This window comes from Vitis vinifera, chromosome 3, assembly GCF_030704535.1.
Source record: "Vitis vinifera cultivar Pinot Noir 40024 chromosome 3, ASM3070453v1".
Taxonomy (NCBI): domain Eukaryota; kingdom Viridiplantae; phylum Streptophyta; class Magnoliopsida; order Vitales; family Vitaceae; genus Vitis; species Vitis vinifera.
The window spans coordinates 13,618,730-13,643,305 of NC_081807.1; positions in this window are offsets into that span (position 1 = coordinate 13,618,730).

Here is a 24,576-nt window from a genome sequence, read left to right on the forward strand (position 1 = left end):
TGTAGAATCCGAGCGAATAACGAAAAATCGTAAAATCCCAACGAATACCGGGAAATGGTAGAATCCGTGCGAGTACCGAAAAACTGTTCGGGCGAGTACCGGAAAAGGGTTGAATCAGTGTGACTAAATGAAAATGGTAGAATCCGAGCGAATAACGAAAAATCGTAAAATCCCGGCGAATACCGGGAAATGGTAGAATCCGTGCGAGTACCGAAAAACTGTTCGGACGAGTACCGAAAAAGGGTTGAATCAGTGTGACTAAATGAAAATTGTAGAATCCGAGCGAATAACGAAAAATCGTAAAATCCCAACGAATACCGGGAAATGGTAGAATCCGTGCGAGTACCGAAAAACTGTTCGGGCGAGTACCGGAAAAGGGTTGAATCAGTGTGACTAAATGACAATGGTAGAATCCGAGCGAATAAGGAAAAATCGTAAAATCCCAACGAATACCGGGAAATGGTAGAATCCGTTCGAGTACCGAAAAACTGTTCGGGCGAGTACCGGAAAAGGGTTGAATCAGTGTGACTAAATGAAAATGGTAGAATCCGAGCGAATAACGAAAAATCGTAAAATCCCAACGAATACCGGGAAATGGTAGAATCCGTGCGAGTACCGAAAAACTGTTCGGGCGAGTACCGGAAAAGGGTTGAATCAGTGTGACTAAATGAAAATGGTAGAATCCGAGCGAATAACGAAAAATCGTAAAATCCCGGCGAATACCGGGAAATGGGAGAATCCGTGCGAGTACCGAAAAACTGTTCGGACGAGTACCGAAAAAGGGTTGAATCAGTGTGACTAAATGAAAATTGTAGAATCCGAGCGAATAACGAAAAATCGTAAAATCCCAACGAATACCGGGAAATGGTAGAATCCGTGCGAGTACCGAAAAACTGTTCGGGCGAGTACCGGAAAAGGGTTGAATCAGTGTGACTAAATGAAAATGGTAGAATCCGAGCGAATAACGAAAAATCGTAAAATCCCGGCGAATACCGGGAAATGGTAGAATCCGTGCGAGTACCGAAAAAGTATTCGGACGAGTACCGAAAAAGGGTTGAATCAGTGTGACTAAATGAAAATTGTAGAATCCGAGCGAATAACGAAAAATCGTAAAATCCCAACGAATACCGGGAAATGGTAGAATCCGTGCGAGTACCGAAAAACTGTTCGGGCGAGTACCGGAAAAGGGTTGAATCAGTGTGACTAAATGAAAATGGTAGAATCCGGGCGAATACCGAAAAATCGTAAAATCCCGTCGAATACCGGGAAATGGTAGAATCCGTGCGAGTACCGAAAAACTGATCGAGCGAGTACCGGAAAAGGGTTGAATCAGTGTGACTAAATGACAATGGTAGAATCCGAGCGAATAAGGAAAAATCGTAAAATCCCAACGAATACCGGGAAATGGTAGAATCCGTGCGAGTAACGAAAAACTGTTCGGGTGAGTACCGGAAAAGGGTTGAATCAGTGTGACTAAATGAAAATGGTAGAATCCGAGCGAATAACGAAAAATCGTAAAATCCCGGCGAATACCGGGAAATGGTAGAATCCGTGCGAGTACCGAAAAACTGTTCGGACGAGTACCGAAAAAGGGTTGAATCAGTGTGACTAAATGAAAATTGTAGAATCCGAGCGAATAACGAAAAATCGTAAAATCCCAACGAATACCGGGAAATGGTAGAATCCGTGCGAGTACCGAAAAACTGTTCGGGCGAGTACCGGAAAAGGGTTGAATCAGTGTGACTAAATGAAAATGGTAGAATCCGAGCGAATAACGAAAAATCGTAAAATCCCGGCGAATACCGGGAAATGGTAGAATCCGTGCGAGTACCGAAAAACTGTTCGGACGAGTACCGAAAAAGGGTTGAATCAGTGTGACTAAATGAAAATTGTAGAATCCGAGCGAATAACGAAAAATCGTAAAATCCCAACGAATACCGGGAAATGGTAGAATCTGTGCGAGTACCGAAAAACTGTTCGGGCGAGTACCGGAAAAGGGTTGAATCAGTGTGACTAAATGACAATGGTAGAATCCGAGCGAATAAGGAAAAATCGTAAAATCCCAACGAATACCGGGAAATGGTAGAATCCGTTCGAGTACCGAAAAACTGTTCGGGCGAGTACCGGAAAAGGGTTGAATCAGTGTGACTAAATGAAAATGGTAGAATCCGAGCGAATAACGAAAAATCGTAAAATCCCAACGAATACCGGGAAATGGTAGAATCCGTGCGAGTACCGAAAAACTGTTCGGGCGAGTACCGGAAAAGGGTTGAATCAGTGTGACTAAATGAAAATGGTAGAATCCGAGCGAATAACGAAAAATCGTAAAATCCCGGCGAATACCGGGAAATGGGAGAATCCGTGCGAGTACCGAAAAACTGTTCGGACGAGTACCGAAAAAGGGTTGAATCAGTGTGACTAAATGAAAATTGTAGAATCCGAGCGAATAACGAAAAATCGTAAAATCCCAACGAATACCGGGAAATGGTAGAATCCGTGCGAGTACCGAAAAACTGTTCGGGCGAGTACCGGAAAAGGGTTGAATCAGTGTGACTAAATGAAAATGGTAGAATCCGAGCGAATAACGAAAAATCGTAAAATCCCGGCGAATACCGGGAAATGGTAGAATCCGTGCGAGTACCGAAAAAGTATTCGGACGAGTACCGAAAAAGGGTTGAATCAGTGTGACTAAATGAAAATTGTAGAATCCGAGCGAATAACGAAAAATCGTAAAATCCCAACGAATACCGGGAAATGGTAGAATCCGTGCGAGTACCGAAAAACTGTTCGGGCGAGTACCGGAAAAGGGTTGAATCAGTGTGACTAAATGAAAATGGTAGAATCCGAGCGAATAACGAAAAATCGTAAAATCCCAACGAATACCGGGAAATGGTAGAATCCGTGCGAGTACCGAAAAACTGTTCGGGCGAGTACCGGAAAAGGGTTGAATCAGTGTGACTAAATGACAATGGTAGAATCCGAGCGAATAAGGAAAAATCGTAAAATCCCAACGAATACCGGGAAATGGTAGAATCCGTGCGAGTAACGAAAAACTGTTCGGGTGAGTACCGGAAAAGGGTTGAATCAGTGTGACTAAATGAAAATGGTAGAATCCGAGCGAATAACGAAAAATCGTAAAATCCCGGCGAATATCGGGAAATGGTAGAATCCGTGCGAGTACCGAAAAACTGTTCGGACGAGTACCGAAAAAGGGTTGAATCAGTGTGACTAAATGAAAATTGTAGAATCCGAGCGAATAACGAAAAATCGTAAAATCCCAACGAATACCGGGAAATGGTAGAATCCGTGCGAGTACCGAAAAACTGTTCGGGCGAGTACCGGAAAAGGGTTGAATCAGTGTGACTAAATGAAAATGGTAGAATCCGAGCGAATAACGAAAAATCGTAAAATCCCGGCGAATACCGGGAAATGGTAGAATCCGTGCGAGTACCGAAAAACTGTTCGGACGAGTACCGAAAAAGGGTTGAATCAGTGTGACTAAATGAAAATTGTAGAATCCGAGCGAATATCGAAAAATCGTAAAATCCCAACGAATACCGGGAAATGGTAGAATCCGTGCGAGTACCGAAAAACTGTTCGGGCGAGTACCGGAAAAGGGTTGAATCAGTGTGACTAAATGAAAATGGTAGAATCCGAGCGAATAACGAAAAATCGTAAAATCCCAACGAATACCGGGAAATGGTAGAATCCGTGCGAGTACCGAAAAACTGTTCGGGCGAGTACCGAAAAAGGGTTGAATCAGTGTGACTAAATGAAAATGGTAGAATCCGAGCGAATAACGAAAAATCGTAAAATCCCGGCGAATACCGGGAAATGGTAGAATCCGTGCGAGTACCGAAAAACTGTTCGGACGAGTACCGAAAAAGGGTTGAATCAGTGTGACTAAATGAAAATTGTAGAATCCGAGCGAATAACGAAAAATCGTAAAATCCCAACGAATACCGGGAAATGGTAGAATCCGTGCGAGTACCGAAAAACTGTTCGGGCGAGTACCGGAAAAGGGTTGAATCAGTGTGACTAAATGAAAATGGTAGAATCCGAGCGAATAACGAAAAATCGTAAAATCCCAACGAATACCGGGAAATGGTAGAATCCGTGCGAGTACCGAAAAACTGTTCGGGCGAGTACCGGAAAAGGGTTGAATCAGTGTGACTAAATGAAAATGGTAGAATCCGGGCGAATACCGAAAAATCGTAAAATCCCGTCGAATACCGGGAAATGGTAGAATCCGTGCGAGTACCGAAAAACTGATCGGGCGAGTACCGGAAAAGGGTTGAATCAGTGTGACTAAATGACAATGGTAGAATCCGAGCGAATAAGGAAAAATCGTAAAATCCCAACGAATACCGGGAAATGGTAGAATCCGTGCGAGTAACGAAAAACTGTTCGGGTGAGTACCGGAAAAGGGTTGAATCAGTGTGACTAAATGAAAATGGTAGAATCCGAGCGAATAACGAAAAATCGTAAAATCCCGGCGAATACCGGGAAATGGTAGAATCCGTGCGAGTACCGAAAAACTGTTCGGACGAGTACCGAAAAAGGGTTGAATCAGTGTGACTAAATGAAAATTGTAGAATCCGAGCGAATAACGAAAAATCGTAAAATCCCAACGAATACCGGGAAATGGTAGAATCCGTGCGAGTACCGAAAAACTGTTCGGGCGAGTACCGGAAAAGGGTTGAATCAGTGTGACTAAATGAAAATGGTAGAATCCGAGCGAATAACGAAAAATCGTAAAATCCCGGCGAATACCGGGAAATGGTAGAATCCGTGCGAGTACCGAAAAACTGTTCGGACGAGTACCGAAAAAGGGTTGAATCAGTGTGACTAAATGAAAATTGTAGAATCCGAGCGAATAACGAAAAATCGTAAAATCCCGGCGAATACCGGGAAATGGTAGAATCCGTGCGAGTACCGAAAATGTATTCGGACGAGTACCGAAAAAGGGTTGAATCAGTGCGACTAAATGAAAATTGTAGAATCCGAGCGAATAACGAAATATCGTAAAATCCCAACGAATACCGGGAAATGGTAGAATCCGTGCGAGTACCGAAAAACTGTTCGGGCGAGTACCGGAAAAGGGTTGAATCAGTGTGACTAAATGAAAATGGTAGAATCCGAGCGAATAACGAAAAATCGTAAAATCCCAACGAATACCGGGAAATGGTAGAATCCGTGCGAGTACCGAAAAACTGTTCGGGCGAGTACCGGAAAAGGGTTGAATCAGTGTGACTAAATGAAAATGGTAGAATCCGAGCGAATAACGAAAAATCGTAAAATCCCAACGAATACCGGGAAATGGTAGAATCCGTGCGAGTACCGAAAAACTGTTCGGGCGAGTACCGAAAAAGGGTTGAATCAGTGTGACTAAATGAAAATGGTAGAATCCGAGCGAATAACGAAAAATCGTAAAATCCCGACGAATACCGGGAAATGGTAGAATCCGTGCGAGTACCGAAAAACTGTTCGGACGAGTACCGAAAAAGGGTTGAATCAGTGTGACTAAATGAAAATTGTAGAATCCGAGCGAATAACGAAAAATCGTAAAATCCCAACGAATACCGGGAAATGGTAGAATCCGTGCGAGTACCGAAAAACTGTTCGGGCGAGTACCTGAAAAGGGTTGAATCAGTGTGACTAAATGAAAATGGTAGAATCCGGGCGAATACCGAAAAATCGTAAAATCCCGTCGAATACCGGGAAATGGTAGAATCCGTGCGAGTACCGAAAAACTGATCGGGCGAGTACCGGAAAAGGGTTGAATCAGTGTGACTAAATGACAATGGTAGAATCCGAGCGAATAAGGAAAAATCGTAAAATCCCAACGAATACCGGGAAATGGTAGAATCCGTGCGAGTAACGAAAAACTGTTCGGGTGAGTACCGGAAAAGGGTTGAATCAGTGTGACTAAATGAAAATGGTAGAATCCGAGCGAATAACGAAAAATCGTAAAATCCCGGCGAATACCGGGAAATGGTAGAATCCGTGCGAGTACCGAAAAACTGTTCGGACGAGTACCGAAAAAGGGTTGAATCAGTGTGACTAAATGAAAATTGTAGAATCCGAGCGAATAACGAAAAATCGTAAAATCCCAACGAATACCGGGAAATGGTAGAATCCGTGCGAGTACCGAAAAACTGTTCGGGCGAGTACCGGAAAAGGGTTGAATCAGTGTGACTAAATGAAAATGGTAGAATCCGAGCGAATAACGAAAAATCGTAAAATCCCGGCGAATACCGGGAAATGGTAGAATCCGTGCGAGTACCGAAAAACTGTTCGGACGAGTACCGAAAAAGGGTTGAATCAGTGTGACTAAATGAAAATTGTAGAATCCGAGCGAATATCGAAAAATCGTAAAATCCCAACGAATACCGGGAAATGGTAGAATCCGTGCGAGTACCGAAAAACTGTTCGGGCGAGTACCGGAAAAGGGTTGAATCAGTGTGACTAAATGAAAATGGTAGAATCCGAGCGAATAACGAAAAATCGTAAAATCCCAACGAATACCGGGAAATGGTAGAATCCGTGCGAGTACCGCAAAACTGTTCGGGCGAGTACCGGAAAAGGGTTGAATCAGTGTGACTAAATGAAAATGGTAGAATCCGAGCGAATAACGAAAAATCGTAAAATCCCAACGAATACCGGGAAATGGTAGAATCCGTGCGAGTACCGAAAAACTGTTCGGGCGAGTACCGAAAAAGGGTTGAATCAGTGTGACTAAATGAAAATGGTAGAATCCGAGCGAATAACGAAAAATCGTAAAATCCCGGCGAATACCGGGAAATGGTAGAATCCGTGCGAGTACCGAAAAACTGTTCGGGCGAGTACCGAAAAAGGGTTGAATCAGTGTGACTAAATGAAAATGGTAGAATCCGAGCGAATAACGAAAAATCGTAAAATCCCAACGAATACCGGGAAATGGTAGAATCCGTGCGAGTACCGCAAAACTGTTCGGGCGAGTACCGGAAAAGGGTTGAATCAGTGTGACTAAATGAAAATGGTAGAATCCGAGCGAATAACGAAAAATCGTAAAATCCCAACGAATACCGGGAAATGGTAGAATCCGTGCGAGTACCGAAAAACTGTTCGGGCGAGTACCGAAAAAGGGTTGAATCAGTGTGACTAAATGAAAATGGTAGAATCCGAGCGAATAACGAAAAATCGTAAAATCCCGGCGAATACCGGGAAATGGTAGAATCCGTGCGAGTACCGAAAAACTGTTCGGGCGAGTACCGAAAAAGGGTTGAATCAGTGTGACTAAATGAAAATGGTAGAATCCGAGCGAATAACGAAAAATCGTAAAATCCCAACGAATACCGGGAAATGGTAGAATCCGTGCGAGTACCGAAAAACTGTTCGGGCGAGTACCTGAAAAGGGTTGAATCAGTGTGACTAAATGAAAATGGTAGAATCCGGGCGAATACCGAAAAATCGTAAAATCCCGTCGAATACCGGGAAATGGTAGAATCCGTGCGAGTACCGAAAAACTGATCGGGCGAGTACCGGAAAAGGGTTGAATCAGTGTGACTAAATGACAATGGTAGAATCCGAGCGAATAAGGAAAAATCGTAAAATCCCAACGAATACCGGGAAATGGTAGAATCCGTGCGAGTACCGAAAAACTGTTCGGGCGAGTACCGAAAAAGGGTTGAATCAGTGTGACTAAATGAAAATGGTAGAATCCGAGCGAATAACGAAAAATCGTAAAATCCCAACGAATACCGGGAAATGGTAGAATCCGTGCGAGTACCGAAAAACTGTTCGGGCGAGTACCGGAAAAGGGTTGAATCAGTGTGACTAAATGAAAATGGTAGAATCCGGGCGAATACCGAAAAATCGTAAAATCCCGTCGAATACCGGGAAATGGTAGAATCCGTGCGAGTACCGAAAAACTGATCGGGCGAGTACCGGAAAAGGGTTGAATCAGTGTGACTAAATGACAATGGTAGAATCCGAGCGAATAACGAAAAATCGTAAAATCCCGGCGAATATCGGGAAATGGTAGAATCCGTGCGAGTACCGAAAAACTGTTCGGACGAGTACCGAAAAAGGGTTGAATCAGTGTGACTAAATGAAAATTGTAGAATCCGAGCGAATAACGAAAAATCGTAAAATCCCAACGAATACCGGGAAATGGTAGAATCCGTGCGAGTACCGAAAAACTGTTCGGGCGAGTACCGGAAAAGGGTTGAATCAGTGTGACTAAATGAAAATGGTAGAATCCGAGCGAATAACGAAAAATCGTAAAATCCCGGCGAATACCGGGAAATGGTAGAATCCGTGCGAGTACCGAAAAACTGTTCGGACGAGTACCGAAAAAGGGTTGAATCAGTGTGACTAAATGAAAATTGTAGAATCCGAGCGAATATCGAAAAATCGTAAAATCCCAACGAATACCGGGAAATGGTAGAATCCGTGCGAGTACCGAAAAACTGTTCGGGCGAGTACCGGAAAAGGGTTGAATCAGTGTGACTAAATGAAAATGGTAGAATCCGAGCGAATAACGAAAAATCGTAAAATCCCAACGAATACCGGGAAATGGTAGAATCCGTGCGAGTACCGAAAAACTGTTCGGGCGAGTACCGAAAAAGGGTTGAATCAGTGTGACTAAATGAAAATGGTAGAATCCGAGCGAATAACGAAAAATCGTAAAATCCCGGCGAATACCGGGAAATGGTAGAATCCGTGCGAGTACCGAAAAACTGTTCGGACGAGTACCGAAAAAGGGTTGAATCAGTGTGACTAAATGAAAATTGTAGAATCCGAGCGAATAACGAAAAATCGTAAAATCCCAACGAATACCGGGAAATGGTAGAATCCGTGCGAGTACCGAAAAACTGTTCGGGCGAGTACCGGAAAAGGGTTGAATCAGTGTGACTAAATGAAAATGGTAGAATCCGAGCGAATAACGAAAAATCGTAAAATCCCAACGAATACCGGGAAATGGTAGAATCCGTGCGAGTACCGAAAAACTGTTCGGGCGAGTACCGGAAAAGGGTTGAATCAGTGTGACTAAATGAAAATGGTAGAATCCGGGCGAATACCGAAAAATCGTAAAATCCCGTCGAATACCGGGAAATGGTAGAATCCGTGCGAGTACCGAAAAACTGATCGGGCGAGTACCGGAAAAGGGTTGAATCAGTGTGACTAAATGACAATGGTAGAATCCGAGCGAATAAGGAAAAATCGTAAAATCCCAACGAATACCGGGAAATGGTAGAATCCGTGCGAGTAACGAAAAACTGTTCGGGTGAGTACCGGAAAAGGGTTGAATCAGTGTGACTAAATGAAAATGGTAGAATCCGAGCGAATAACGAAAAATCGTAAAATCCCGGCGAATACCGGGAAATGGTAGAATCCGTGCGAGTACCGAAAAACTGTTCGGACGAGTACCGAAAAAGGGTTGAATCAGTGTGACTAAATGAAAATTGTAGAATCCGAGCGAATAACGAAAAATCGTAAAATCCCAACGAATACCGGGAAATGGTAGAATCCGTGCGAGTACCGAAAAACTGTTCGGGCGAGTACCGGAAAAGGGTTGAATCAGTGTGACTAAATGAAAATGGTAGAATCCGAGCGAATAACGAAAAATCGTAAAATCCCGGCGAATACCGGGAAATGGTAGAATCCGTGCGAGTACCGAAAAACTGTTCGGACGAGTACCGAAAAAGGGTTGAATCAGTGTGACTAAATGAAAATTGTAGAATCCGAGCGAATAACGAAAAATCGTAAAATCCCGGCGAATACCGGGAAATGGTAGAATCCGTGCGAGTACCGAAAATGTATTCGGACGAGTACCGAAAAAGGGTTGAATCAGTGCGACTAAATGAAAATTGTAGAATCCGAGCGAATAACGAAATATCGTAAAATCCCAACGAATACCGGGAAATGGTAGAATCCGTGCGAGTACCGAAAAACTGTTCGGGCGAGTACCGGAAAAGGGTTGAATCAGTGTGACTAAATGAAAATGGTAGAATCCGAGCGAATAACGAAAAATCGTAAAATCCCAACGAATACCGGGAAATGGTAGAATCCGTGCGAGTACCGAAAAACTGTTCGGGCGAGTACCGGAAAAGGGTTGAATCAGTGTGACTAAATGAAAATGGTAGAATCCGAGCGAATAACGAAAAATCGTAAAATCCCAACGAATACCGGGAAATGGTAGAATCCGTGCGAGTACCGAAAAACTGTTCGGGCGAGTACCGAAAAAGGGTTGAATCAGTGTGACTAAATGAAAATGGTAGAATCCGAGCGAATAACGAAAAATCGTAAAATCCCGACGAATACCGGGAAATGGTAGAATCCGTGCGAGTACCGAAAAACTGTTCGGACGAGTACCGAAAAAGGGTTGAATCAGTGTGACTAAATGAAAATTGTAGAATCCGAGCGAATAACGAAAAATCGTAAAATCCCAACGAATACCGGGAAATGGTAGAATCCGTGCGAGTACCGAAAAACTGTTCGGGCGAGTACCTGAAAAGGGTTGAATCAGTGTGACTAAATGAAAATGGTAGAATCCGGGCGAATACCGAAAAATCGTAAAATCCCGTCGAATACCGGGAAATGGTAGAATCCGTGCGAGTACCGAAAAACTGATCGGGCGAGTACCGGAAAAGGGTTGAATCAGTGTGACTAAATGACAATGGTAGAATCCGAGCGAATAAGGAAAAATCGTAAAATCCCAACGAATACCGGGAAATGGTAGAATCCGTGCGAGTAACGAAAAACTGTTCGGGTGAGTACCGGAAAAGGGTTGAATCAGTGTGACTAAATGAAAATGGTAGAATCCGAGCGAATAACGAAAAATCGTAAAATCCCGGCGAATACCGGGAAATGGTAGAATCCGTGCGAGTACCGAAAAACTGTTCGGACGAGTACCGAAAAAGGGTTGAATCAGTGTGACTAAATGAAAATTGTAGAATCCGAGCGAATAACGAAAAATCGTAAAATCCCAACGAATACCGGGAAATGGTAGAATCCGTGCGAGTACCGAAAAACTGTTCGGGCGAGTACCGGAAAAGGGTTGAATCAGTGTGACTAAATGAAAATGGTAGAATCCGAGCGAATAACGAAAAATCGTAAAATCCCGGCGAATACCGGGAAATGGTAGAATCCGTGCGAGTACCGAAAAACTGTTCGGACGAGTACCGAAAAAGGGTTGAATCAGTGTGACTAAATGAAAATTGTAGAATCCGAGCGAATATCGAAAAATCGTAAAATCCCAACGAATACCGGGAAATGGTAGAATCCGTGCGAGTACCGAAAAACTGTTCGGGCGAGTACCGGAAAAGGGTTGAATCAGTGTGACTAAATGAAAATGGTAGAATCCGAGCGAATAACGAAAAATCGTAAAATCCCAACGAATACCGGGAAATGGTAGAATCCGTGCGAGTACCGCAAAACTGTTCGGGCGAGTACCGGAAAAGGGTTGAATCAGTGTGACTAAATGAAAATGGTAGAATCCGAGCGAATAACGAAAAATCGTAAAATCCCAACGAATACCGGGAAATGGTAGAATCCGTGGGAGTACCGAAAAACTGTTCGGGCGAGTACCGAAAAAGGGTTGAATCAGTGTGACTAAATGAAAATGGTAGAATCCGAGCGAATAACGAAAAATCGTAAAATCCCGGCGAATACCGGGAAATGGTAGAATCCGTGCGAGTACCGAAAAACTGTTCGGGCGAGTACCGAAAAAGGGTTGAATCAGTGTGACTAAATGAAAATGGTAGAATCCGAGCGAATAACGAAAAATCGTAAAATCCCAACGAATACCGGGAAATGGTAGAATCCGTGCGAGTACCGCAAAACTGTTCGGGCGAGTACCGGAAAAGGGTTGAATCAGTGTGACTAAATGAAAATGGTAGAATCCGAGCGAATAACGAAAAATCGTAAAATCCCAACGAATACCGGGAAATGGTAGAATCCGTGCGAGTACCGAAAAACTGATCGGGCGAGTACCGGAAAAGGGTTGAATCAGTGTGACTAAATGACAATGGTAGAATCCGAGCGAATAAGGAAAAATCGTAAAATCCCAACGAATACCGGGAAATGGTAGAATCCGTGCGAGTAACGAAAAACTGTTCGGGTGAGTACCGGAAAAGGGTTGAATCAGTGTGACTAAATGAAAATGGTAGAATCCGAGCGAATAACGAAAAATCGTAAAATCCCGGCGAATACCGGGAAATGGTAGAATCCGTGCGAGTACCGAAAAACTGTTCGGGCGAGTACCGAAAAAGGGTTGAATCAGTGTGACTAAATGAAAATGGTAGAATCCGAGCGAATAACGAAAAATCGTAAAATCCCGACGAATACCGGGAAATGGTAGAATCCGTGCGAGTACCGAAAAACTGTTCGGACGAGTACCGAAAAAGGGTTGAATCAGTGTGACTAAATGAAAATTGTAGAATCCGAGCGAATAACGAAAAATCGTAAAATCCCAACGAATACCGGGAAATGGTAGAATCCGTGCGAGTACCGAAAAACTGTTCGGGCGAGTACCGGAAAAGGGTTGAATCAGTGTGACTAAATGAAAATGGTAGAATCCGAGCGAATAACGAAAAATCGTAAAATCCCAACGAATACCGGGAAATGGTAGAATCCGTGCGAGTACCGAAAAACTGTTCGGGCGAGTACCTGAAAAGGGTTGAATCAGTGTGACTAAATGAAAATGGTAGAATCCGGGCGAATACCGAAAAATCGTAAAATCCCGTCGAATACCGGGAAATGGTAGAATCCGTGCGAGTACCGAAAAACTGATCGGGCGAGTACCGGAAAAGGGTTGAATCAGTGTGACTAAATGACAATGGTAGAATCCGAGCGAATAAGGAAAAATCGTAAAATCCCAACGAATACCGGGAAATGGTAGAATCCGTGCGAGTAACGAAAAACTGTTCGGGTGAGTACCGGAAAAGGGTTGAATCAGTGTGACTAAATGAAAATGGTAGAATCCGAGCGAATAACGAAAAATCGTAAAATCCCGGCGAATACCGGGAAATGGTAGAATCCGTGCGAGTACCGAAAAACTGTTCGGACGAGTACCGAAAAAGGGTTGAATCAGTGTGACTAAATGAAAATTGTAGAATCCGAGCGAATAACGAAAAATCGTAAAATCCCAACGAATACCGGGAAATGGTAGAATCCGTGCGAGTACCGAAAAACTGTTCGGGCGAGTACCGGAAAAGGGTTGAATCAGTGTGACTAAATGAAAATGGTAGAATCCGAGCGAATAACGAAAAATCGTAAAATCCCGGCGAATACCGGGAAATGGTAGAATCCGTGCGAGTACCGAAAAACTGTTCGGACGAGTACCGAAAAAGGGTTGAATCAGTGTGACTAAATGAAAATTGTAGAATCCGAGCGAATATCGAAAAATCGTAAAATCCCAACGAATACCGGGAAATGGTAGAATCCGTGCGAGTACCGAAAAACTGTTCGGGCGAGTACCGGAAAAGGGTTGAATCAGTGTGACTAAATGAAAATGGTAGAATCCGAGCGAATAACGAAAAATCGTAAAATCCCAACGAATACCGGGAAATGGTAGAATCCGTGCGAGTACCGAAAAACTGTTCGGGCGAGTACCTGAAAAGGGTTGAATCAGTGTGACTAAATGAAAATGGTAGAATCCGGGCGAATACCGAAAAATCGTAAAATCCCGTCGAATACCGGGAAATGGTAGAATCCGTGCGAGTACCGAAAAACTGATCGGGCGAGTACCGGAAAAGGGTTGAATCAGTGTGACTAAATGACAATGGTAGAATCCGAGCGAATAAGGAAAAATCGTAAAATCCCAACGAATACCGGGAAATGGTAGAATCCGTGCGAGTAACGAAAAACTGTTCGGGTGAGTACCGGAAAAGGGTTGAATCAGTGTGACTAAATGAAAATGGTAGAATCCGAGCGAATAACGAAAAATCGTAAAATCCCGGCGAATACCGGGAAATGGTAGAATCCGTGCGAGTACCGAAAAACTGTTCGGGCGAGTACCGAAAAAGGGTTGAATCAGTGTGACTAAATGAAAATGGTAGAATCCGAGCGAATAACGAAAAATCGTAAAATCCCGACGAATACCGGGAAATGGTAGAATCCGTGCGAGTACCGAAAAACTGTTCGGACGAGTACCGAAAAAGGGTTGAATCAGTGTGACTAAATGAAAATTGTAGAATCCGAGCGAATAACGAAAAATCGTAAAATCCCAACGAATACCGGGAAATGGTAGAATCCGTGCGAGTACCGAAAAACTGTTCGGGCGAGTACCGGAAAAGGGTTGAATCAGTGTGACTAAATGAAAATGGTAGAATCCGAGCGAATAACGAAAAATCGTAAAATCCCAACGAATACCGGGAAATGGTAGAATCCGTGCGAGTACCGAAAAACTGTTCGGGCGAGTACCTGAAAAGGGTTGAATCAGTGTGACTAAATGAAAATGGTAGAATCCGGGCGAATACCGAAAAATCGTAAAATCCCGTCGAATACCGGGAAATGGTAGAATCCGTGCGAGTACCGAAAAACTGATCGGGCGAGTACCGGAAAAGGGTTGAATCAGTGTGACTAAATGACAATGGTAGAATCCGAGCGAATAAGGAAAAATCGTAAAATCCCAACGAATACCGGGAAATGGTAGAATCCGTGCGAGTAACGAAAAACTGTTCGGGTGAGTACCGGAAAAGGGTTGAATCAGTGTGACTAAATGAAAATGGTAGAATCCGAGCGAATAACGAAAAATCGTAAAATCCCGGCGAATACCGGGAAATGGTAGAATCCGTGCGAGTACCGAAAAACTGTTCGGACGAGTACCGAAAAAGGGTTGAATCAGTGTGACTAAATGAAAATTGTAGAATCCGAGCGAATAACGAAAAATCGTAAAATCCCAACGAATACCGGGAAATGGTAGAATCCGTGCGAGTACCGAAAAACTGTTCGGGCGAGTACCGGAAAAGGGTTGAATCAGTGTGACTAAATGAAAATGGTAGAATCCGAGCGAATAACGAAAAATCGTAAAATCCCGGCGAATACCGGGAAATGGTAGAATCCGTGCGAGTACCGAAAAACTGTTCGGACGAGTACCGAAAAAGGGTTGAATCAGTGTGACTAAATGAAAATTGTAGAATCCGAGCGAATATCGAAAAATCGTAAAATCCCAACGAATACCGGGAAATGGTAGAATCCGTGCGAGTACCGAAAAACTGTTCGGGCGAGTACCGGAAAAGGGTTGAATCAGTGTGACTAAATGAAAATGGTAGAATCCGAGCGAATAACGAAAAATCGTAAAATCCCAACGAATACCGGGAAATGGTAGAATCCGTGCGAGTACCGCAAAACTGTTCGGACGAGTACCGAAAAAGGGTTGAATCAGTGTGACTAAATGAAAATTGTAGAATCCGAGCGAATAACGAAAAATCGTAAAATCCCAACGAATACCGGGAAATGGTAGAATCCGTGCGAGTACCGAAAAAGTATTCGGACGAGTACCGAAAAAGGGTTGAATCAGTGGGACTAAATGAAAATTGTAGAATCCGAGCGAATAACGAAAAATCGTAAAATCCCAACGAATACCGGGAAATGGTAGAATCCGTGCGAGTACCGAAAAACTGTTCGGGCGAGTACCGGAAAAGGGTTGAATCAGTGTGACTAAATGAAAATGGTAGAATCCGAGCGAATAACGAAAAATCGTAAAATCCCAACGAATACCGGGAAATGGTAGAATCCGTGCGAGTACCGCAAAACTGTTCGGGCGAGTACCGGAAAAGGGTTGAATCAGTGTGACTAAATGAAAATGGTAGAATCCGAGCGAATAACGAAAAATCGTAAAATCCCAACGAATACCGGGAAATGGTAGAATCCGTGCGAGTACCGAAAAACTGTTCGGGCGAGTACCGAAAAAGGGTTGAATCAGTGTGACTAAATGAAAATGGTAGAATCCGAGCGAATAACGAAAAATCGTAAAATCCCGGCGAATACCGGGAAATGGTAGAATCCGTGCGAGTACCGAAAAACTGTTCGGGCGAGTACCGAAAAAGGGTTGAATCAGTGTGACTAAATGAAAATGGTAGAATCCGAGCGAATAACGAAAAATCGTAAAATCCCAACGAATACCGGGAAATGGTAGAATCCGTGCGAGTACCGCAAAACTGTTCGGGCGAGTACCGGAAAAGGGTTGAATCAGTGTGACTAAATGAAAATGGTAGAATCCGAGCGAATAACGAAAAATCGTAAAATCCCAACGAATACCGGGAAATGGTAGAATCCGTGCGAGTACCGAAAAACTGTTCGGGCGAGTACCGAAAAAGGGTTGAATCAGTGTGACTAAATGAAAATGGTAGAATCCGGGCGAATACCGAAAAATCGTAAAATCCCGTCGAATACCGGGAAATGGTAGAATCCGTGCGAGTACCGAAAAACTGATCGGGCGAGTACCGGAAAAGGGTTGAATCAGTGTGACTAAATGACAATGGTAGAATCCGAGCGAATAAGGAAAAATCGTAAAATCCCAACGAATACCGGGAAATGGTAGAATCCGTGCGAGTAACGAAAAACTGTTCGGGTGAGTACCGGAAAAGGGTTGAATCAGTGTGACTAAATGAAAATGGTAGAATCCGAGCGAATAACGAAAAATCGTAAAATCCCGGCGAATACCGGGAAATGGTAGAATCCGTGCGAGTACCGAAAAACTGTTCGGACGAGTACCGAAAAAGGGTTGAATCAGTGTGACTAAATGAAAATTGTAGAATCCGAGCGAATAACGAAAAATCGTAAAATCCCAACGAATACCGGGAAATGGTAGAATCCGTTCGAGTACCGAAAAACTGTTCGGGCGAGTACCGGAAAAGGGTTGAATCAGTGTGACTAAATGAAAATGGTAGAATCCGAGCGAATAACGAAAAATCGTAAAATCCCAACGAATACCGGGAAATGGTAGAATCCGTGCGAGTACCGAAAAACTGTTCGGGCGAGTACCGGAAAAGGGTTGAATCAGTGTGACTAAATGAAAATGGTAGAATCCGAGCGAATAACGAAAAATCGTAAAATCCCGGCGAATACCGGGAAATGGTAGAATCCGTGCGAGTACCGAAAAACTGTTCGGACGAGTACCGAAAAAGGGTTGAATCAGTGTGACTAAATGAAAATTGTAGAATCCGAGCGAATAACGAAAAATCGTAAAATCCCAACGAATACCGGGAAATGGTAGAATCCGTGAGAGTACCGAAAAACTGTTCGGGCGAGTACCGGAAAAGGGTTGAATCAGTGTGACTAAATGAAAATGGTAGAATCCGAGCGAATAACGAAAAATCGTAAAATCCCGGCGAATACCGGGAAATGGTAGAATCCGTGCGAGTACCGAAAAAGTATTCGGACGAGTACCGAAAAAGGGTTGAATCAGTGTGACTAAATGAAAATTGTAGAATCCGAGCGAATAACGAAAAATCGTAAAATCCCAACGAATACCGGGAAATGGTAGAATCCGTGCGAGTACCGAAAAACTGTTCGGGCGAGTACCGGAAAAGGGTTGAATCAGTGTGACTAAATGAAAATGGTAGAATCCGAGCGAATAACGAAAAATCGTAAAATCCCAACGAATACCGGGAAATGGTAGAATCCGTGCGAGTACCGAAAAACTGTTCGGGCGAGTACCGGAAAAGGGTTGAATCAGTGTGACTAAATGAAAATGGTAGAATCCGAGCGAATAACGAAAAATCGTAAAATCCCGGCGAATACCGGGAAATGGTAGAATCCGTGCGAGTACCGAAAAACTGTTCGGACGAGTACCGAAAAAGGGTTGAATCAGTGTGACTAAATGAAAATTGTAGAATCCGAGCGAATAACGAAAAATCGTAAAATCCCAACGAATACCGGGAAATGGTAGAATCCGTGCGAGTACCGAAAAACTGTTCGGGCGAGTACCGGAAAAGGGTTGAATCAGTGTGACTAAATGAAAATGGTAGAATCCGGGCGAATACCGAAAAATCGTAAAATCCCGTCGAATACCGGGAAATGGTAGAATCCGTGCGAGTACCGAAAAACTGATCGGGCGAGTACCGGAAAAGGGTTGAATCAGTGTGACTAAATGACTATGGTAGAATCCGAGCGAATAACGAAAAATCGTAAAATCCCAACGAATACCGGGAAATGGTAGAATCCGTGCGAGTAACGAAAAACTGTTCGGGTGAGTACCGGAAAAGGGTTGAATCAGTGTGACTAAATGAAAATGGTAGAATCCGAGCGAATAACGAAAAATCGTAAAATCCCGGCGAATACCGGGAAATGGTAGAATCCGTGCGAGTACCGAAAAACTGTTCGGACGAGTACCGAAAAAGGGTTGAATCAGTGTGACTAAATGAAAATTGTTGAATCCGAGCGAAGAACGAAAAATCGTAAAATCCCAACGAATACCGGGAAATGGTAGAATCCGTGCGAGTACCGAAAAACTGTTCGGACGAGTACCGAAAAAGGGTTGAATCAGTGTGACTAAATGAAAATGGTAGAATCCGAGCGAATAACGAAAAATCGTAAAATCCCGGCGAATACCGGGAAATGGTAGAATCCGTGCGAGTACCGAAAAAGTATTCGGACGAGTACCGAAAAAGGGTTGAATCAGTGGGACTAAATGAAAATTGTAGAATCCGAGCGAATAACGAAAAATCGTAAAATCCCAACGAATACCGGGAAATGGTAGAATCCGTGCGAGTACCGAAAAACTGTTCGGGCGAGTACCGGAAAAGGGTTGAATCAGTGTGACTAAATGAAAATGGTAGAATCCGAGCGAATAACGAAAAATCGTAAAATCCCAACGAATACCGGGAAATGGTAGAATCCGTGCGAGTACCGAAAAACTGTTCGGGCGAGTACCGGAAAAGGGTTGAATCAGTGTGACTAAATGAAAATGGTAGAATCCGGGCGAATACCGAAAAATCGTAAAATCCCGTCGAATACCGGGAAATGGTAGAATCCGTGCGAGTACCGAAAAACTGATCGGGCGAGTACCGGAAAAGGGTTGAATCAGTGTGACTAAATGACAATGGTAGAATCCGAGCGAATAAGGAAAAATCGTAAAATCCCAACGAATACCGGGAAATGGTAGAATCCGTGCGAGTAACGAAAAACTGTTCGGGGGAGTACCGGAAAAGGGTTGAATCAGTGTGACTAAATGAAAATGGTAGAATCCGAGCGAATAACGAAAAATCGTAAAATCCCGGCGAATACCGGGAAATGGTAGAATCCGTGCGAGTACCGAAAAACTGTTCGGACGAGTACCGAAAAAGGGTTGAATCAGTGTGACTAAATGAAAATTGTAGAATCCGAGCGAATAACGAAAAATCGTAAAATCCCAACGAATACCGGGAAATGGTAGAATCCGTTCGAGTACCGAAAAACTGTTCGGGCGAGTACCGGAAAAGGGTTGAATCAGTGTGACTAAATGAAAATGGTAGAATCCGAGCGAATAACGAAAAATCGTAAAATCCCAACGAATACCGGGAAATGGTAGAATCCGTGCGAGTACCGAAAAACTGTTCGGGCGAGTACCGGAAAAGGGTTGAATCAGTGTGACTAAATGAAAATGGTAGAATCCGAGCGAATAACGAAAAATCGTAAAATCCCAACGAATACCGGGAAATGGTAGAATCCGTGCGAGTACCGAAAAACTGTTCGGGCGAGTACCGGAAAAGGGTTGAATCAGTGTGACTAAATGAAAATGGTAGAATCCGAGCGAATAACGAAAAATCGTAAAATCCCAACGAATACCGGGAAATGGTAGAATCCGTGCGAGTACCGAAAAACTGTTCGGGCGAGTACCGAAAAAGGGTTGAATCAGTGTGACTAAATGAAAATGGTAGAATCCGAGCGAATAACGAAAAATCGTAAAATCCCGGCGAATACCGGGAAATGGTAGAATCCGTGCGAGTACCGAAAAACTGTTCGGACGAGTACCGAAAAAGTGTTGAATCAGTGTGACTAAATGAAAATTGTAGAATCCGAGCGAATAACGAAAAATCGTAAAATCCCAACGAATACCGGGAAATGGTAGAATCCGTGCGAGTACCGAAAAACTGTTCGGACGAGTACCGAAAAAGGGTTGAATCAGTGTGACTAAATGAAAATGGTAGAATCCGAGCGAATAACGAAAAATCGTAAAATCCCGGCGAATACCGGGAAATGGTAGAATCCGTGCGAGTACCGAAAAAGTATTCGGACGAGTACCGAAAAAGGGTTGAATCAGTGGGACTAAATGAAAATTCTAGAATCCGAGCGAATAACGAAAAATCGTAAAATCCCAACGAATACCGGGAAATGGTAGAATCCGTGCGAGTACCGAAAAACTGTTCGGGCGAGTACCGGAAAAGGGTTGAATCAGTGTGACTAAATGAAAATGGTAGAATCCGAGCGAATAACGAAAAATCGTAAAATCCCAACGAATACCGGGAAATGGTAGAATCCGTGCGAGTACCGAAAAACTGTTCGGGCGAGTACCGGAAAAGGGTTGAATCAGTGTGACTAAATGAAAATGGTAGAATCCGGGCGAATACCGAAAAATCGTAAAATCCCGTCGAATACCGGGAAATGGTAGAATCCGTGCGAGTACCGAAAAACTGATCGGGCGAGTACCGGAAAAGGGTTGAATCAGTGTGACTAAATGACAATGGTAGAATCCGAGCGAATAAGGAAAAATCGTAAAATCCCAACGAATACCGGGAAATGGTAGAATCCGTGCGAGTAACGAAAAACTGTTCGGGGGAGTACCGGAAAAGGGTTGAATCAGTGTGACTAAATGAAAATGGTAGAATCCGAGCGAATAACGAAAAATCGTAAAATCCCGGCGAATACCGGGAAATGGTAGAATCCGTGCGAGTACCGAAAAACTGTTCGGACGAGTACCGAAAAAGGGTTGAATCAGTGTGACTAAATGAAAATTGTAGAATCCGAGCGAATAACGAAAAATCGTAAAATCCCAACGAATACCGGGAAATGGTAGAATCCGTTCGAGTACCGAAAAACTGTTCGGGCGAGTACCGGAAAAGGGTTGAATCAGTGTGACTAAATGAAAATGGTAGAATCCGAGCGAATAACGAAAAATCGTAAAATCCCAACGAATACCGGGAAATGGTAGAATCCGTGCGAGTACCGAAAAACTGTTCGGGCGAGTACCGGAAAAGGGTTGAATCAGTGTGACTAAATGAAAATGGTAGAATCCGAGCGAATAACGAAAAATCGTAAAATCCCAACGAATACCGGGAAATGGTAGAATCCGTGCGAGTACCGAAAAACTGTTCGGGCGAGTACCGGAAAAGGGTTGAATCAGTGTGACTAAATGAAAATGGTAGAATCCGAGCGAATAACGAAAAATCGTAAAATCCCAACGAATACCGGGAAATGGTAGAATCCGTGCGAGTACCGAAAAACTGTTCGGGCGAGTACCGAAAAAGGGTTGAATCAGTGTGACTAAATGAAAATGGTAGAATCCGAGCGAATAACGAAAAATCGTAAAATCCCGGCGAATACCGGGAAATGGTAGAATCCGTGCGAGTACCGAAAAACTGTTCGGACGAGTACCGAAAAAGGGTTGAATTAGTGTGACTAAATGAAAATTGTAGAATCCGAGCGAATAACGAAAAATCGTAAAATCCCAACGAATACCGGGAAATGGTAGAATCCGTGCGAGTACCGAAAAACTGTTCGGGCGAGTACCGGAAAAGGGTTGAATCAGTGTGACTAAATGAAAATGGTAGAATCCAAGCGAATAACGAAAAATCGTAAAATCCCAACGAATACCGGGAAATGGTAGAATCCGTGCGAGTACCGAAAAACTGTTCGGGCGAGTACCTGAAAAGGGTTGAATCAGTGTGACTAAATGAAAATGGTAGAATCCGGGCGAATACCGAAAAATCGTAAAATCCCGTCGAATACCGGGAAATGGTAGAATCCGTGCGAGTACCGAAAAACTGATCGGGCGAGTACCGGAAAAGGGTTGAATCAGTGTGACTAAATGACAATGGTAGAATCCGAGCGAATAAGGAAAAATCGTAAAATCCCAACGAATACCGGGAAATGGTAGAATCCGTGCGAGTAACGAAAAACTGTTCGGGTGAGTACCGGAAAAGGGTTGAATCAGTGTGACTAAATGAAAATGGTAGAATCCGAGCGAATAACGAAAAATCGTAAAATCCCGGCGAATACCGGGAAATGGTAGAATCCGTGCGAGTACCGAAAAACTGTTCGGACGAGTACCGAAAAAGGGTTGAATCAGTGTGACTAAATGAAAATTGTAGAATCCGAGCGAATAACGAAAAATCGTAAAATCCCAACGAATACCGGGAATTGGTAGAATCCGTGCGAGTACCGAAAAACTGTTCGGGCGAGTACCGGAAAAGGGTTGAATCAGTCTGACTAAATGAAAATGGTAGAATCCGAGCGAATAACGAAAAATCGTAAAATCCCGGCGAATACCGGGAAATGGTAGAATCCGTGCGAGTACCGAAAAACTGTTCGGACGAGTACCGAAAAAGGGTTGAATCAGTGTGACTAAATGAAAATTGTAGAATCCGAGCGAATATCGAAAAATCGTAAAATCCCAACGAATACCGGGAAATGGTAGAATCCGTGCGAGTACCGAAAAACTGTTCGGACGAGTACCGAAAAAGGGTTGAATCAGTGTGACTAAATGAAAATTGTAGAATCCGAGCGAATAACGAAAAATCGTAAAATCCCAACGAATACCGGGAAATGGTAGAATCCGTGCGAGTACCGAAAAACTGTTCGGGCGAGTACCGAAAAAGGGTTGAATCAGTGTGACTAAATGAAAATGGTAGAATCCGAGCGAATAACGAAAAATCGTAAAATCCCGGCGAATACCGGGAAATGGTAGAATCCGTGCGAGTACCGAAAAACTGTTCGGACGAGTACCGAAAAAGGGTTGAATCAGTGTGACTAAATGAAAATTGTAGAATCCGAGCGAATAACGAAAAATCGTAAAATCCCAACGAATACCGGGAAATGGTAGAATCCGTGCGAGTACCGAAAAACTGTTCGGACGAGTACCGAAAAAGGGTTGAATCAGTGTGACTAAATGAAAATTGTAGAATCCGAGCGAATAACGAAAAATCGTAAAATCCCGGCGAATACCGGGAAATGGTAGAATCCGTGCGAGTACCGAAAAACTGTTCGGACGAGTACCGAAAAAGGGTTGAATCAGTGTGACTAAATGAAAATTGTAGAATCCGAGCGAATAACGAAAAATCGTAAAATCCCAACGAATACCGGGAAATGGTAGAATCCGTGCGAGTACCGAAAAACTGTTCGGACGAGTACCGAAAAAGGGTTGAATCAGTGTGACTAAATGAAAATTGTAGAATCCGAGCGAATAACGAAAAATCGTAAAATCCCAACGAATACCGGGAAATGGTAGAATCCGTGAGAGTACCGAAAAACTGTTCGGGCGAGTACCGGAAAAGGGTTGAATCAGTGTGACTAAATGAAAATGGTAGAATCCGAGCGAATAACGAAAAATCGTAAAATCCCGGCGAATACCGGGAAATGGTAGAATCCGTGCGAGTACCGAAAAAGTATTCGGACGAGTACCGAAAAAGGGTTGAATCAGTGTGACTAAATGAAAATTGTAGAATCCGAGCGAATAACGAAAAATCGTAAAATCCCAACGAATACCGGGAAATGGTAGAATCCGTGCGAGTACCGAAAAACTGTTCGGGCGAGTACCGGAAAAGGGTTGAATCAGTGTGACTAAATGAAAATGGTAGAATCCGAGCGAATAACGAAAAATCGTAAAATCCCAACGAATACCGGGAAATGGTAGAATCCGTGCGAGTACCGAAAAACTGTTCGGGCGAGTACCGGAAAAGGGTTGAATCAGTGTGACTAAATGAAAATGGTAGAATCCGAGCGAATAACGAAAAATCGTAAAATCCCGGCGAATACCGGGAAATGGTAGAATCCGTGCGAGTACCGAAAAACTGTTCGGACGAGTACCGAAAAAGGGTTGAATCAGTGTGACTAAATGAAAATTGTAGAATCCGAGCGAATAACGAAAAATCGTAAAATCCCAACGAATACCGGGAAATGGTAGAATCCGTGCGAGTACCGAAAAACTGTTCGGGCGAGTACCGGAAAAGGGTTGAATCAGTGTGACTAAATGAAAATGGTAGAATCCGGGCGAATACCGAAAAATCGTAAAATCCCGTCGAATACCGGGAAATGGTAGAATCCGTGCGAGTACCGAAAAACTGATCGGGCGAGTACCGGAAAAGGGTTGAATCAGTGTGACTAAATGACTATGGTAGAATCCGAGCGAATAACGAAAAATCGTAAAATCCCAACGAATACCGGGAAATGGTAGAATCCGTGCGAGTAACGAAAAACTGTTCGGGTGAGTACCGGAAAAGGGTTGAATCAGTGTGACTAAATGAAAATGGTAGAATCCGAGCGAATAACGAAAAATCGTAAAATCCCGGCGAATACCGGGAAATGGTAGAATCCGTGCGAGTACCGAAAAACTGTTCGGACGAGTACCGAAAAAGGGTTGAATCAGTGTGACTAAATGAAAATTGTTGA